The following is a 13,132-nucleotide window of genomic DNA, read 5'->3' as shown; positions in this document are numbered from 1 at the left end:
CAGATATTTCCATAAGATAAAGGGAAATTTGTGTTCCCCAAAAGACCTATACGTGAATATTTCAGCAGTTGTATTTTTTTTTTTATTAACTTGAGTATTTCTTATATACATTTCGAGTGTTATTCCCTTTCCCGGTTTCCGGGCAAACATCCCCCTCCCCCCTCCCCTTCCTTATGGGTGTTCCCCTCCCAACCCTCCCACCATTGCCGCCCTCCCCCCATAGACTAGTTCACTGGGGGTTCAGTCTTAGCAGGACCCAGGGCTTCCCCTTCCACTGGTGCTCTTACTAGGATATTCATTGCTACCTATGGGGTCAGAGTCCAGGGTCAGTCCATGTATAGTCTTTAGGTAGTGGCTTAGTCCCTGGAAGCTCTGGTTGCTTGGCATTGTTGTACTTTTGGGGTCTCGAGCCCCTTCAAGCTCTTCCAGTTCTTTCTCTGATTCCTTCAATAGGGGACCTATTCTCAGTTCAGTGGTTTGCTGCTGGCATTCGCCTCTGTATTTGCTGTATTCTGGCTGTGTCTCTCAGGAGCGATCTACATCCGGCTCCTGTCGGTCTGCACTTCTTTGCTTCATCCATCTAGTCCAATTGGGTGGCTGTATATGTATGGGCCACATGTGGGACAGGCTCTGAATGGGTGTTCCTTCAGTCTCTGTTTTAATCTTTGCCTCTCCCTTCCCTGCCAAGGGTATTCTTTTTCCTCATTTAAAGAAGGAGTGAAGCATTCACATTTTGATCATCCGTCTTGAGTTTCGTTTGTTCTAGGGATCTAGGGTAATTCAAGCATTTGGGCTAATAGCCACTTATCAATGAGTGCATACCATGTATGTCTTTCTGTGATTGGGTTAGTTCACTCAGGATGATATTTTCCAGTTCCAACCATTTGCTTACGAATTTCATAAACTCGTTGTATTTGATAGCTGAGTAGTATTCCATTGTGTAGATGTACCACATTTTCTGTATCCATTCCTCTGTTGAAGGGCATCTGGGTTCTTTCCATTTTCTGGCTATTATAAATAAGGCTGCGATGAACATAGTGGAGCACGTGTCTCTTTTATATGTTGAGGCATCTTTTGGGTATATGCCCAAGAGAGGTATAGCTGGATCCTCAGGCAGTTCAATGTCCAATTTTCTGAGGAACCTCCAGACTGATTTCCAGAATGGTTTTACCAGTCTGCAATCCCACCAACAATGGAGGAGTGTTCCTCTTTCTCCACAACCTCGCCAGCATCTGCTGTCACCTGAGTTTTTGATCTTAGCCAATCGCACTGGTGTGAGGTGAAATCTCAGGGGTGTTTTGATTTGCATTTCCCTTATGACTAAAGATGTTGAACATTTCTTTAGGTGTTTCTCAGCCATTCGGCATTCCTCAGCTGTGAATTCTTTGTTTAGCTCTGAACCCCATTTTTTAATAGGGTTATTTGTTTCCCTGCGGTCTAACTTCTTGAGTTCTTTGTATATTTTGGATATAAGGCCTCTATCTGTTGTAGGGTTGGTAAAGATCTTTTCCCAATCTGTTGGTTGCCGTTTTGTCCTAACCACAGTGTCCTTTGCCTTACAGAAGCTTTGCAGTTTTATGAGATCCCATTTGTCAATTCTTGATCTTAGAGCATAAGCCATTGGTGTTTTGTTCAGGAAATTTTTTCCAGTGCCCATGTGTTCCAGATGCTTCCCTAGTTTTTCTTCTATTAGTTTGAGTGTGTCTGGTTTGATGTGGAGGTCCTTGATCCACTTGGACTTAAGCTTTGTACAGGGTGATAAGCATGGATCGATCTGCATTCTTCTACATGTTGCCCTCCACTTGAACCAGCACCATTTGCTGAAAATGCTATCTTTTTTCCATTGGATGGTTTTGGCTCCTTTGTCAAAAATCAAGTGACCATAGGTGTGTGGGTTCATTTCTGGGTCTTCAATTCTATTCCATTGGTCTATCTGTCTGTCTCTGTACCAATACCATGCAGTTTTTATCACTATTGCTCTGTAATACTGCTTGAGTTCAGGGATAGTGATTCCCCCTGAAGTCCTTTTATTGTTGAGGATAGCTTTAGCTATCCTGGGTTTTTTGTTATTCCAGATGAATTTGCAAATTGTTCTGTCTAACTCTTTGAAGAATTGGATTGGTATTTTGATGGGGATTGCATTGAATCTGTAGATTGCTTTTGGTAAAATGGCCATTTTTACTATATTAATCCTGCCAATCCATGAGCATGGGAGATCTTTCCATCTTCTGAGGTCTTCTTCAATTTCTTTCTTCAGTGTCTTGATGTTCTTATTGTACAGATCTTTTACTTGCTTGGTTAAAGTCACACCGAGGTACTTTATATTATTTGGGTCTATTATGAAGGGTGTCGTTTCCCTAATTTCTTTCTCGGCTTGTTTCTCTTTTGTATAGAGGAAGGCAACTGATTTATTTGAGTTAATTTTATACCCAGCCACTTTGCTGAAGTTGTTTATCAGCTTTAGTAGTTTTCTGGTGGAACTTTTGGGATCACTTAAATATACTATCATATCATCTGCAAATAGTGATATTTTGACCTCTTCTTTTCCGATCTGTATCCCTTTGATCTCCTTTTGTTGTCTGATTGCTCTGGCTAGAACTTCAAGAACTATATTGAATAAGTAGGGAGAGAGTGGGCAGCCTTGTCTAGTCCCTGATTTTAGTGGGATTGCTTCAAGTTTCTCTCCATTTAGTTTAATGTTAGCAACTGGTTTGCTGTATATGGCTTTTACTATGTTTAGGTATGGGCCTTGAATTCCTATTCTTTCCAGGACTTTTATCATGAAGGGGTGTTGAATTTTGTCAAATGCTTTCTCAGCATCTAATGAAATGATCATGTGGTTCTGTTCTTTCAGTTTGTTTATATAATGGATCACGTTGATGGTTTTCCGTATATTAAACCATCCCTGCATGCCTGGGATGAAGCCTACTTGATCATGGTGGATGATTGTTTTGATGTGCTCTTGAATTCGGTTTGCCAGAATTTTATTGAGTATTTTTGCGTCGATATTCATAAGGGAAATTGGTCTGAAGTTCTCTTTCTTTGTTGTGTCTTTGTGTGGTTTAGGTATAAGAGTAATTGTAGATTCGTAGAAGGAATTCGGTAGGGCTCCATCTGTTTCAATTTTGTGGAATAGTTTGGATAATATTGGTATGAGGTCTTCTATGAAGGTTTGATAGAATTCTGCACTAAACCCATCTGGACCTGGGCTCTTTTTGGTTGGGAGACCTTTAATGACTGCTTCTATTTCCTTAGGAGTTATGGGGTTGTTTAACTGGTTTATCTGTTCCTGATTTAACTTTGATACCTGGTATCTGTCTAGGAAATTGTCCATTTCCTGAAGATTTTCAAATTTTGTTGAATATAGGTTTTTATAGTAAGATCTGATGATTTTTTGAATTTCCTCTGAATCTGTAGTTATGTCTCCCTTTTCATTTCTGATTTTGTTAATTTGGACGCACTCTCTGTGTCCTCTCGTTAGTCTGGCTAAGGGTTTATCTATCTTGTTGATTTTCTCAAAGAACCAACTTTTGCTCCTGTTGATTCTTTCTATGGTCCTTTTTGTTTCTACTTGGTTGATTTCAGCTCTGAGTTTGATTATTTCCTGCCTTCTACTCCTCCTGGGTGTATTTGCTTCTTTTTGTTCTAGAGCTTTTAGGTGTGCTGTCATGCTGCTGACATATGCTCTTTCCTGTTTCTTTCTGCAGGCACTCAGCGCTATGAGTTTTCCTCTTAGCACAGCTTTCATTGTGTCCCATAAGTTTGAGTATGTTGTATCTTCATTTTCATTAAATTCTAAATAGTTTTTAATTTCTTTCTTTATTTCTTCCTTGACCAGGTTATCATTGAGTAGAGCATTGTTCAATTTCCACGTATATGTGGGCATTCTTCCCTTATTGTTATTGAAGACCAGTTTTAGGCCGTGGTGGTCCGATAGCACGCATGGGATTATTTCTATCTTTCTGTACCTGTTGAGGCCCGTTTTTTGACCAATTATATGGTCAATTTTGGAGAAAGTACCATGAGGAGCTGAGAAGAAGGTATATCCTTTTGCTTTAGGATAGAATGTTCTATAAATATCCGTTAAGTCCATTTGGCTCATGACTTCTCTTAGTCTGTCGACATCACTGTTTAATTTCTGCTTCCATGATCTGTCCATTGATGAGAGTGGGGTGTTGAAATCTCCCACTATTATTGTGTGAGGTGCAATGTGCGCCTTGAGCCTTAGTAAGGTTTCTTTTACGTATGTAGGTGCCCTTGTATTTGGGGCATAGATATTTAGGATTGAGAGTTCATCTTGGTGGATTTTTCCTTTGATGAATATGAAGTGTCCTTCCTTATCTTTTTTGATGACTTTTAGTTGGAAATTGATTTTATTTGATATTAGAATGGCTACTCCAGCTTGCTTCTTCTGACCATTTGCTTGGAAAGTTGTTTTCCAGCCTTTCACTCTGAGGTAGTGTCTGTCTTTGTCTCTGAGGTGTGTTTCCTGTAGGCAGCAGAATGCAGGGTCCTCGTTGCGTATCCAGTTTGTTAATCTATGTCTTTTTATGGGGGAGTTGAGGCCATTGATATTGAGAGATATTAAGGAATAGTGATTATTGTTTCCCTTTATATTCATATTTGGATGTGAGGTTATGTTTGTGTGCTTTCATTCTCTTTGTTTTGTTGCCAAGACGATTAGTTTCTTGCTTCTTCTAGGGTATAGCTTGCCTCCTTATGTTGGGCTTTACCATTTATTATCCTTTGTAGTGCTGGATTTGTAGAAAGATATTGTGTAAATTTGGTTTTGTCATGGAATATCTTGGTTTCTCCATCAATGTTAATTGAGAGTTTTGCTGGATACAGTAACCTGGGCTGGCATTTGTGTTCTCTTAGGGTCTGTATGATATCAGTCCAGGATCTTCTGGCCTTCATAGTTTCTGGCGAGAAGTCTGGTGTGATTCTGATCGGTCTGCCTTTATGTGTTACTTGACCTTTTTCCCTTACTGCTTTTAATATTCTTTCTTTATTTTGTGCGTTTGGTGTTTTGACAATTATGTGACGGGAGGTGTTTCTTTTCTGGTCCAATCTATTTGGAGTTCTGTAGGCTTCTTGTATGCCTATGGGTATCTCTTTTTTTAGGTTAGGGAAGTTTTCTTCTATGATTTTGTTGAAGATATTTACTGGTCCTTTGAGCTGGGAGTCTTCACTCTCTTCTATACCTATTATCCTTAGGTTTGATCTTCTCATTGAGTCCTGGATTTCCTGTATGTTTTGGACCAGTAGCTTTTTCCGCTTTACATTATCTTTGACAGTTGAGTCAATGATTTCTATGGAATCTTCTGCTCCTGAGATTCTCTCTTCCATCTCTTGTATTCTGTTGGTGAAGCATGTATCTACAGCTCCTTGTCTCTTCTTTTGGTTTTCTATATCCAGGGTTGTTTCCATGTGTTCTTTCTTGATTGCTTCTATTTCCATTTTTAATTCCTTCATCTGTTTGATTGTGTTTTCCTGGAATTCTTTCAGGGATTTTTGCCATTCCTCTCTGTAGGCCTCTACTTGTTTATTAATGATTTCCTGTGTTTCCCTAAGTGTGTTCATGTCTTTCTTGAAGTCCTCCAGCATCATGATCAAATATGATTTTGAAACTAGATCTTGCTTTTCTTGTGTGTTTGGATATTCCATGTTTGTTTTGGTGGGAGAATTGGGCTCCGATGATGGCATGCAGTCTTGGTTTCTGTTCCTTGGGTTCCTGCGCTTGCCTCTCGCCATCAGATTATCTCTAGTGTTACTTTGTTCTGCTATTTCTGACAGTGGCTAGACTGACCTATAAGCCTGTGTGTCAGGAGTGCTGTAGACCTGTTTTCCTCTCTTTCAGTCAGTTATGGGGACAGTGTGTTCTGCTTTCGGGCGTGTAGTTTTTCCTCTCTACAGGTCTTCAGCTGTTCCTGTGGGCCTGTGTCTTGAGTTCACCAGGCAGCTTTCTTGCAGCAGAAAATTTGGTCTTACCTGTGGTCCCGAGGCTCAGGTTCGCTCGTGGGGTGCTGCCCAGGGGCTCTCTGCAGCGGCAGCAACCAGGAAGACCTGTGCCGCCCCTTCCGGGAGCTTCAGTGCACCAGGGTTCCAGATGGTCTTTGGCTTTTTCCTCTGGCGTCCGAGATGTGTGTGCAGGGAGCAGTCTCTTCTGGTTTCCAAGGTTTGTCTGCTTCTCTGAAGGTTTAGCTCTCCCTCCCACGGGATTTGGGTGCAGAGAACTGTTTATCCGGTCTGTTTCTTTCAGGTTCCGGCGGTGTCTCAGGCGCAGAAGTCCTGCCGCTCCTGGGCCCTCCCCCACGGGAGCCCAGAGGCCTTATACAGTTTCCTCTTGGGCCAGGGATGTGGGCAGGGGTGAGCAGTGTTGGTGGTCTCTTCCGCTCTGCAGCCTCAGGAGTGCCCACCTGACCAGGCGGTTGGGTCTCTCTCTCACCGGGTCTGGGAGCAGAGAGCTGCTGCGGGCCGGGATCCGCGGGTGTGGGACTTCCGGTAAACACAGACCGTGCCTCCTAGAGAAATTCTGCTTCCGTGTCCCAAGCTCACCAGGCAGCTTTCTTGCAGCAGAAAATTTGGTCTTACCTGTGGTCCCGAGGCTCAGGTTCGCTCGTGGGGTGCTGCCCAGGGGCTCTCTGCAGCGGCAGCAACCAGGGAGACCTGTGCCGCCCCTTCCGGGAGCTTCAGTGCACCAGGGTTCCAGATGGTCTTTGGCTTTTTCCTCTGGCGTCCGAGATGTGTGTGCAGGGAGCAGTCTCTTCTGGTTTCCCAGGCTTGTCTGCCTCTCTGAAGGTTTAGCTCTCCGCTAGATTCTTTTTAACATCTACATTGCAATTCAATTGTGAAGTTTAGCGTTTTATGCTTACTGAACTGTGTAAGCATTTATCCTTAATTTACTCTTCATACTATTTGCGAATTGTCTCCTTTCTTATTACTTTGCATCAATTGTGTTTGCATATGTAGAAGGCTTACTATTCATAATATGTGCAGAAAATTCATTCATGATTCTTTTTATTTTAATGATCTGTTATGTGTTAATGTCTATGTATATAGTTTTGCACATGAACACAGGCACCTGGGGAGACCAGGAGATGTCAGATGCCCTGGAGCTGCTTTACAGCTGGTTGCAAGTGGCTTCATGGGTGTTGGAAACTGAACGTGTTTGCTCTTAAGAGTAGTTAACTATTAAGCTAATTCTATAATACTTATTCCATAATAAAATCAACCTATTTACCATTTTCTCATGTATTTCAGGGTATCTTTGAATTTGAGACATCTTGGTTCTGAGACTACATTCAGGCTTTATTTTTTCCAGTTTTCTTTTCCTTTATCATATATGTGTTGGAATAAATGTGTTAATATTATGCAGTAAATCCTCCAAATGTTTACTTATAGAACCTTGGGTTAGTGTCTGTTTCTTTCCTCTGCAATGACTATATTAATTTTACAGTTTGCAGTTCTCTCTTTCTTTACAAAATCCATCTCATGTCTTTTTGCTTTCATATAGAATGAAGTAAAAGCCTTTTAGTTTTTCTTTTCATAGTTAATGTACTAAGAAAATGTGTTGAATTTCCTATTTTAAGGCCAATACAATACATTATTTCTTTAAAATGTTCCTAGAGTTTTGTTTTTACTTTTTCTTATTATTATTGTTCTCATTAGTCTCATTATTAATATTGTCTGTAAGTTTTTATGTGTTCTGGTCATGTAGTGAATATAGAAGTCTTCCAAATATATATGTGTAGGTATCAAATTTAGGTTCTTGGTATTTCATGGCATGAAATTTTATCTGCTAAACCACCTCACTGGAACACACTATGACATTTTAAGGTGACATTTAGCTCCAGGCTCCCTTTATATATACAATGTTTTCATCATTTGGCTTTTAATAAATATTTTTTGATCATTATAATACATTTTTCCATGTCCACTTGGTAACTCTACTATGCTTATTTTAATATTTAATTAATAATTTAATCATAATTATTATGCATTTGACACCTAGCTAATATGAAATTATCCTAGATACATTTGAATACATGCAATTAGTTACCTAAAGCATGAAGTTTGGTACAAAATTTTGTTCATTATTCCTATGCATTTGCATAAAGCAGAGAATATTTCATCGTCACAATCCTGATGTCTATTTTACACAGTATGACAGCTACCAACTATCTGTGATTTTAATCACTTAAAAGGAGTTAGTATTATATTGTTAAATGATAATTCCCCACCATCAAGTAAATAGATTTTATTTTGCTTCAATTAATTATACATGCTATAGCAGGAAAAATTTAACTTCCTTTTGTTAGGTTAAGACTAAATTTAACTTCTACATCCTCCTGCCTATCAGAAAGTCAATATTCTTATACAGGAAGATGTGCCAGGCACAGGTATAATTTCTAGTATAACCTGTGATTACAATCATCATTCTTGTCAGGTTCAAGTGATTGTTCACCTCATGCCTGTAAAACACAATGATCAATATGGCGGGATCACAATAAGGGCAGTGCAGTGGCATAAATAGCTTGGTGATAGCCAACAGCTCTCTAATTTTGCTTAAGTCCTGTTCAATGAACACGGATGGTCCTGGTAATTTAGCCACATATATAAGGCTATTGAAGCTGTGGTTATGGGGGAGAATGTACAGTCCCTCACTTACTTAAGTCAGTATCTTACCTAACAACAATCAAAGCCATGTGTCCTTATATACAGAATTAATTACAATCTCTGCAACAAACATCACAGTGAAAATCCCAGCCATTCAAAATCCAGGATAGAAATTTCAAGTCCAGTCTCAGTGACTCTATCTACAAAACGTCACTTGATTCAAGGCTGAGGAACATCACAGAAGAGGGGCAAGAAGATTGTAAGAGACTAATGTTTACTATGAGATGGTGTCTCAAAGGAGCACCAGAAATTAAACTTCTCACCAACACGACTGCCTAAACAACTGCTAAGGGAGAGAGGGAATGGGGAAGAATAAAGATTAGTTTTCTTTCTGTTTCATCTTCTTCCTCTTCCTTTTCTTCTTCTTCTTCCTCTTCTTCCTCTTCTTCTTCTTCTTCTTCTTCTTCTTCTTCTTCTTCTTCTTCTTCTTCTTCTTCTTCTTCTTCTTCTTCTTCCTCCTCCTCCTCCCTCCCTCCTCCTCCTCCTCCTCCTCCTCTTCTTCTTCTTCTTCTTCTTCTTCTTCTTCTTCTTCCTCTTCTTCTTCCTCTTCTTCTTCTTCCTCTTCTTCCTCCTCCTCCTCCTCCTCCTCCTCCTCCTCCTCCTCCTCCTCCTCTTCTTCTTCTTCTTCTTCTTCTTCTTCTTCTTCTTCTTCTTCTTCTTCTCTCTCTTCTCTCTCTCTTTTCTCTCTCTCTCTTTTCTCTCTCTCTCATTTTCTCTCTCTCTGTCTCTCTCTCATTTTCTCTCTCTCTCTCGTTATTTCCTGTTTACACTTTGAATGTTATTCTCTTTTCCAGGTTATCAGCTCATAAGCCCCTTAACCCTTCCCCCTACTCCTCTGTTAGGGAGTTCACATTCCCACCCACGGCCTCTCCACACTTCCCCACATTCCCCTACACTGGGGGACAAACCATGTCAGAAAAAATTGTTTCTCATTCCGTTGTTTCCAGCAAGGCCATCCTTTGCGCCATGCAGTAGGAACCATGAGACAGTCCATGTACAGTCTTTCTGTTGTGGTTTGGTCCCTGGACGCTCTGGATGGTTGACATTGTTATTATTATGGGGTTGAAAATCCCTTCAGTTCTTTCAATCCTTTCTCTAATTCCTCCAACTGGGGTCTGGTTCTTGGTTCAGTGGTTTGCTGATGGCGTTTGCTCTGTATTTGACATACTCTGGCTGTGTCTCTCAGGAGGGATCAATATCCAGTCATTGTCAGCCTGCACCTCTTAGCTTCATCCATCTTATCTAGTTTTGGTGTCTGTATATGTCTGGGCTACATGTGGTCCAGGCTCTGGACAGCAGGTCCTTCAGTCTCTGCTACAAAATTTGCCTCCTTATCCCCTCCTGTGGGTATTTTGTTCCCCTTTTAAAGAAGGAGTGAAGCATCTGCATTTTGGTCATCCTTACTGAGTTTCATGTGGTCTGTGTATTGCATGATGGGTAATTCAAGCTTTTTCGCTAATATCTGCTTATCAATGAGTGCATATCAAGTGTGTTTTTCTGTGATTGAGTAACCTCACTCAGGATGGTATTTCCTAGTTCATTCCATTTGCCTAGAATTTCATAAAGTCATTGTTTTGATAGCTGAGTAATTTTCCATAGTGTAGATGGACCACATTTCTGTATCCATTCCTCTGTTGAAGGGCATCTGGGTTCTTTCCAGCTTCTGGCTATTATAAATAAGGCTGCTATGAACACAGTCAAATATATTTCTCTGTTGTATGTTGGACCATCTTTTGGGTATATGCTCAAGAGAGGTATAGCTGGGTCCTCAGGTCATGGAATGTCCAATTTTCTGAGGATCCTCCAGACTGATTTCCAGAATGGTTGTACAGTCTGCAATCCCACCAACAATGGAGGAGTGTTCCTCTTTCTCCACATCCTCGCCAGCATCTTCTGTCACCTGAGATTTATATCTTAGCCATTATCACTGGTGTGATGCACAATTTCAGATTTATTTTGATTTTAATTTCCGTGATGACTAAGGATGTTGAACATTTATTTAGGTGTTTTTTGGCCATTTGACAACCTTCAGCTGAGAATGTTTTGTCACTCACTGTACCTAATTTTTAATAGTGTATTTTTGCTTTCTAAAGTCTAACTTCCTAAGTTCTTTGTATATTTTGGATATTATCCACTATCAGATATAAGACTGGTAAAAATGTTTTCCCAATCTGTTGGTTGTAGTTTTGCCCTAATGACAGTGTCTTTTGCCTTACAGAACGTTGCTGTTTTATGAGGTCCTATTTGTCAATTCTTGATCTTAGAGCATAAGTCATGTGTGTTTTGTTCAGGAAATTTTCTCCAGTGCCCATGTGTTCAAGACTCTTTCCAAACTTTTCTTCTATTTGTTTGAGTGTATCTGGTTTGATGTGTAGGTCCTTGATTCACTTGTACTTAAGCTTTGTATATGGATATAAAAATTGTATAATTTGCATTCATCTACATGCTGACTTCCTGTTGAACCAGCACTATTTTTGGAAAATGCTATGTGTCTTCATTTGGATGGTTTTATGTCTTTTGCCAAATATCAAATGATGGGTGTGTGGGTTCATTTCAGGGTCTTCAATTCTATTCCACTGGTCTATCCATCTGTCTCTGTACCAATACCATGCAGTTTTTATCACTATTGCTCTGTAATTCTGCTTGAGTTCAGGGGTGATGATTCCCCCAGAATTCCTTTTATTGTTGAGGATAGTTTTAGCTATCCTGGCTTTTTCTTATTCCAAATGAATTTGCAAAATGCTCTTTCTATCTCTATTAAAGAAGTGAGTAGGAATTTTGATGGATATTGCATTGAATGTGTACATTGCTTTTGGCAAAATGGTCATCTTGACTATATTAATCCTGTCAATCCATGAGCATGGAAGCTCTTTCCATCTTCTGAGATTTTCCTCAATTTCTTTCATCAGATACTTGAACTTCTTGTCATACAGATCATTCACCTGCTTGGTTAATCTCACACCAAGATATTTCATATTATTTGGGACTATTGTGAAGTGTGTGATTTCATTATTTTCTTTCTCAGCCTGTTTATCCATTGAGGAGAGGAAGGCTCCTGGTAGGTTTGAGTTAATTTCATACCCTGACACTTTGCTGAAGTTGTTTATCAGGTTAAGAAGTTCTCTGGTGGAACTCTTGGGGTCACTTATATACTATCATATCATCTGCAAATAGTGATATTTTGATATCTTCCTTTCCAATTTGTATCCCTTTAACCCCCTTTTACTGTCTGGTTTCTCTGGCTATGACATGGAGTCCCATATTGAATACGTAGGGAGAGAGTTGGGCAGCCTGGTCTCGTCTCTGATTTTAGTGGGATTGCTTCAAGTTACTCTCCATTTAGTTTGATGTTAGCTACATGTTTGCTGCATATTTCTTACACTATGTTTTGATATGAGCCTTCAATTCCTGATTTTTCCAGGACTTTTATCCACAAAGGTAGTTGAATTTTGTCAAATGCTTTCTCACCATCTAATGAAATGACCATGTGCTCCTTATCTTTGAGTTTGTTTACATGATGGATTTCATTTATGAATTTTCCTATATTAAACCGTCCTTCCATCCCTGGGTTCAAGTCTACTTGATCATGATTGATGATTTTTTTGATGTGTTCTTAGATTCCGTTTGCAAGAATTTTATTTAGTATTTTTCATCAATATTCATAAGGGAAATTGGGCTGAAGTTCTCTTTGTGTGCTGAGTCTTTGTGTGGGTTAGGTATAAGAGTAATTGTGGATTCATATAAGGAATGCGCTAGTGCTCTCTCTGTCCAATTTTGTGGAAGAGTTTTGACAATATTAGTATGAGGTCTTCTAAGAAGGTCTGATAGAATTCTGCACTGAACCAATCTCGACCTGGGCTCTGTTTGGTTGGGAGACTTTTAATATCTGCTTCTATTACCTTAGGAGTTATGGGGTTGTTTAGATAGTTTATTTGTTCCTGATTTAACTTTGCTACCTGTTTTCTGTCTACAAAATTGTCCATTTCCTCCAGATTTTGCAGTTTTGTTGAATATAGGCTTTTATAGTACAAGGTGATGATTTTTTTAAATTTCTTCAGATTCTGTTGTTATGTCTCCCTTTTCATTTCTGATTTTTGTAATTTGGATACAGTCTCTCTGACCTCTGGTTAGTTTGGCTAAGGGTTTATCTACCTTATTGTTTTTCTCGAAGAAACAGCTCCTGGTTTTGTTGATTCTTTGTATCGTCCTTTTCATTTCTCCTTCACTGATTTCGGCTCTTTGTTTGATAATTTCCTGCATTCTACCCCCTTTTTGTTTACTTATTTCTTTTTGTTCCAGAGCTTTTACATGTGCTATCAAGCTCCTGACATATGATCTCTCCTGTTTCTTTTCCCAAGCACTCAGAGCTATAAGTTTTCCTCTTAGCTCTTCTTCCAATCAATCACATATGTTTGGGAATGTTGTATCTTCATTTTCATTAAGTTCTAAGAAG

The sequence above is a fragment of the Rattus norvegicus genome, chromosome 3, assembly GCF_036323735.1.
Source record: "Rattus norvegicus strain BN/NHsdMcwi chromosome 3, GRCr8, whole genome shotgun sequence".
Taxonomy (NCBI): domain Eukaryota; kingdom Metazoa; phylum Chordata; class Mammalia; order Rodentia; family Muridae; genus Rattus; species Rattus norvegicus.
The sequence above is the reverse complement of the archived record's forward strand: the minus strand, read 5'-3'. Positions refer to the sequence as shown.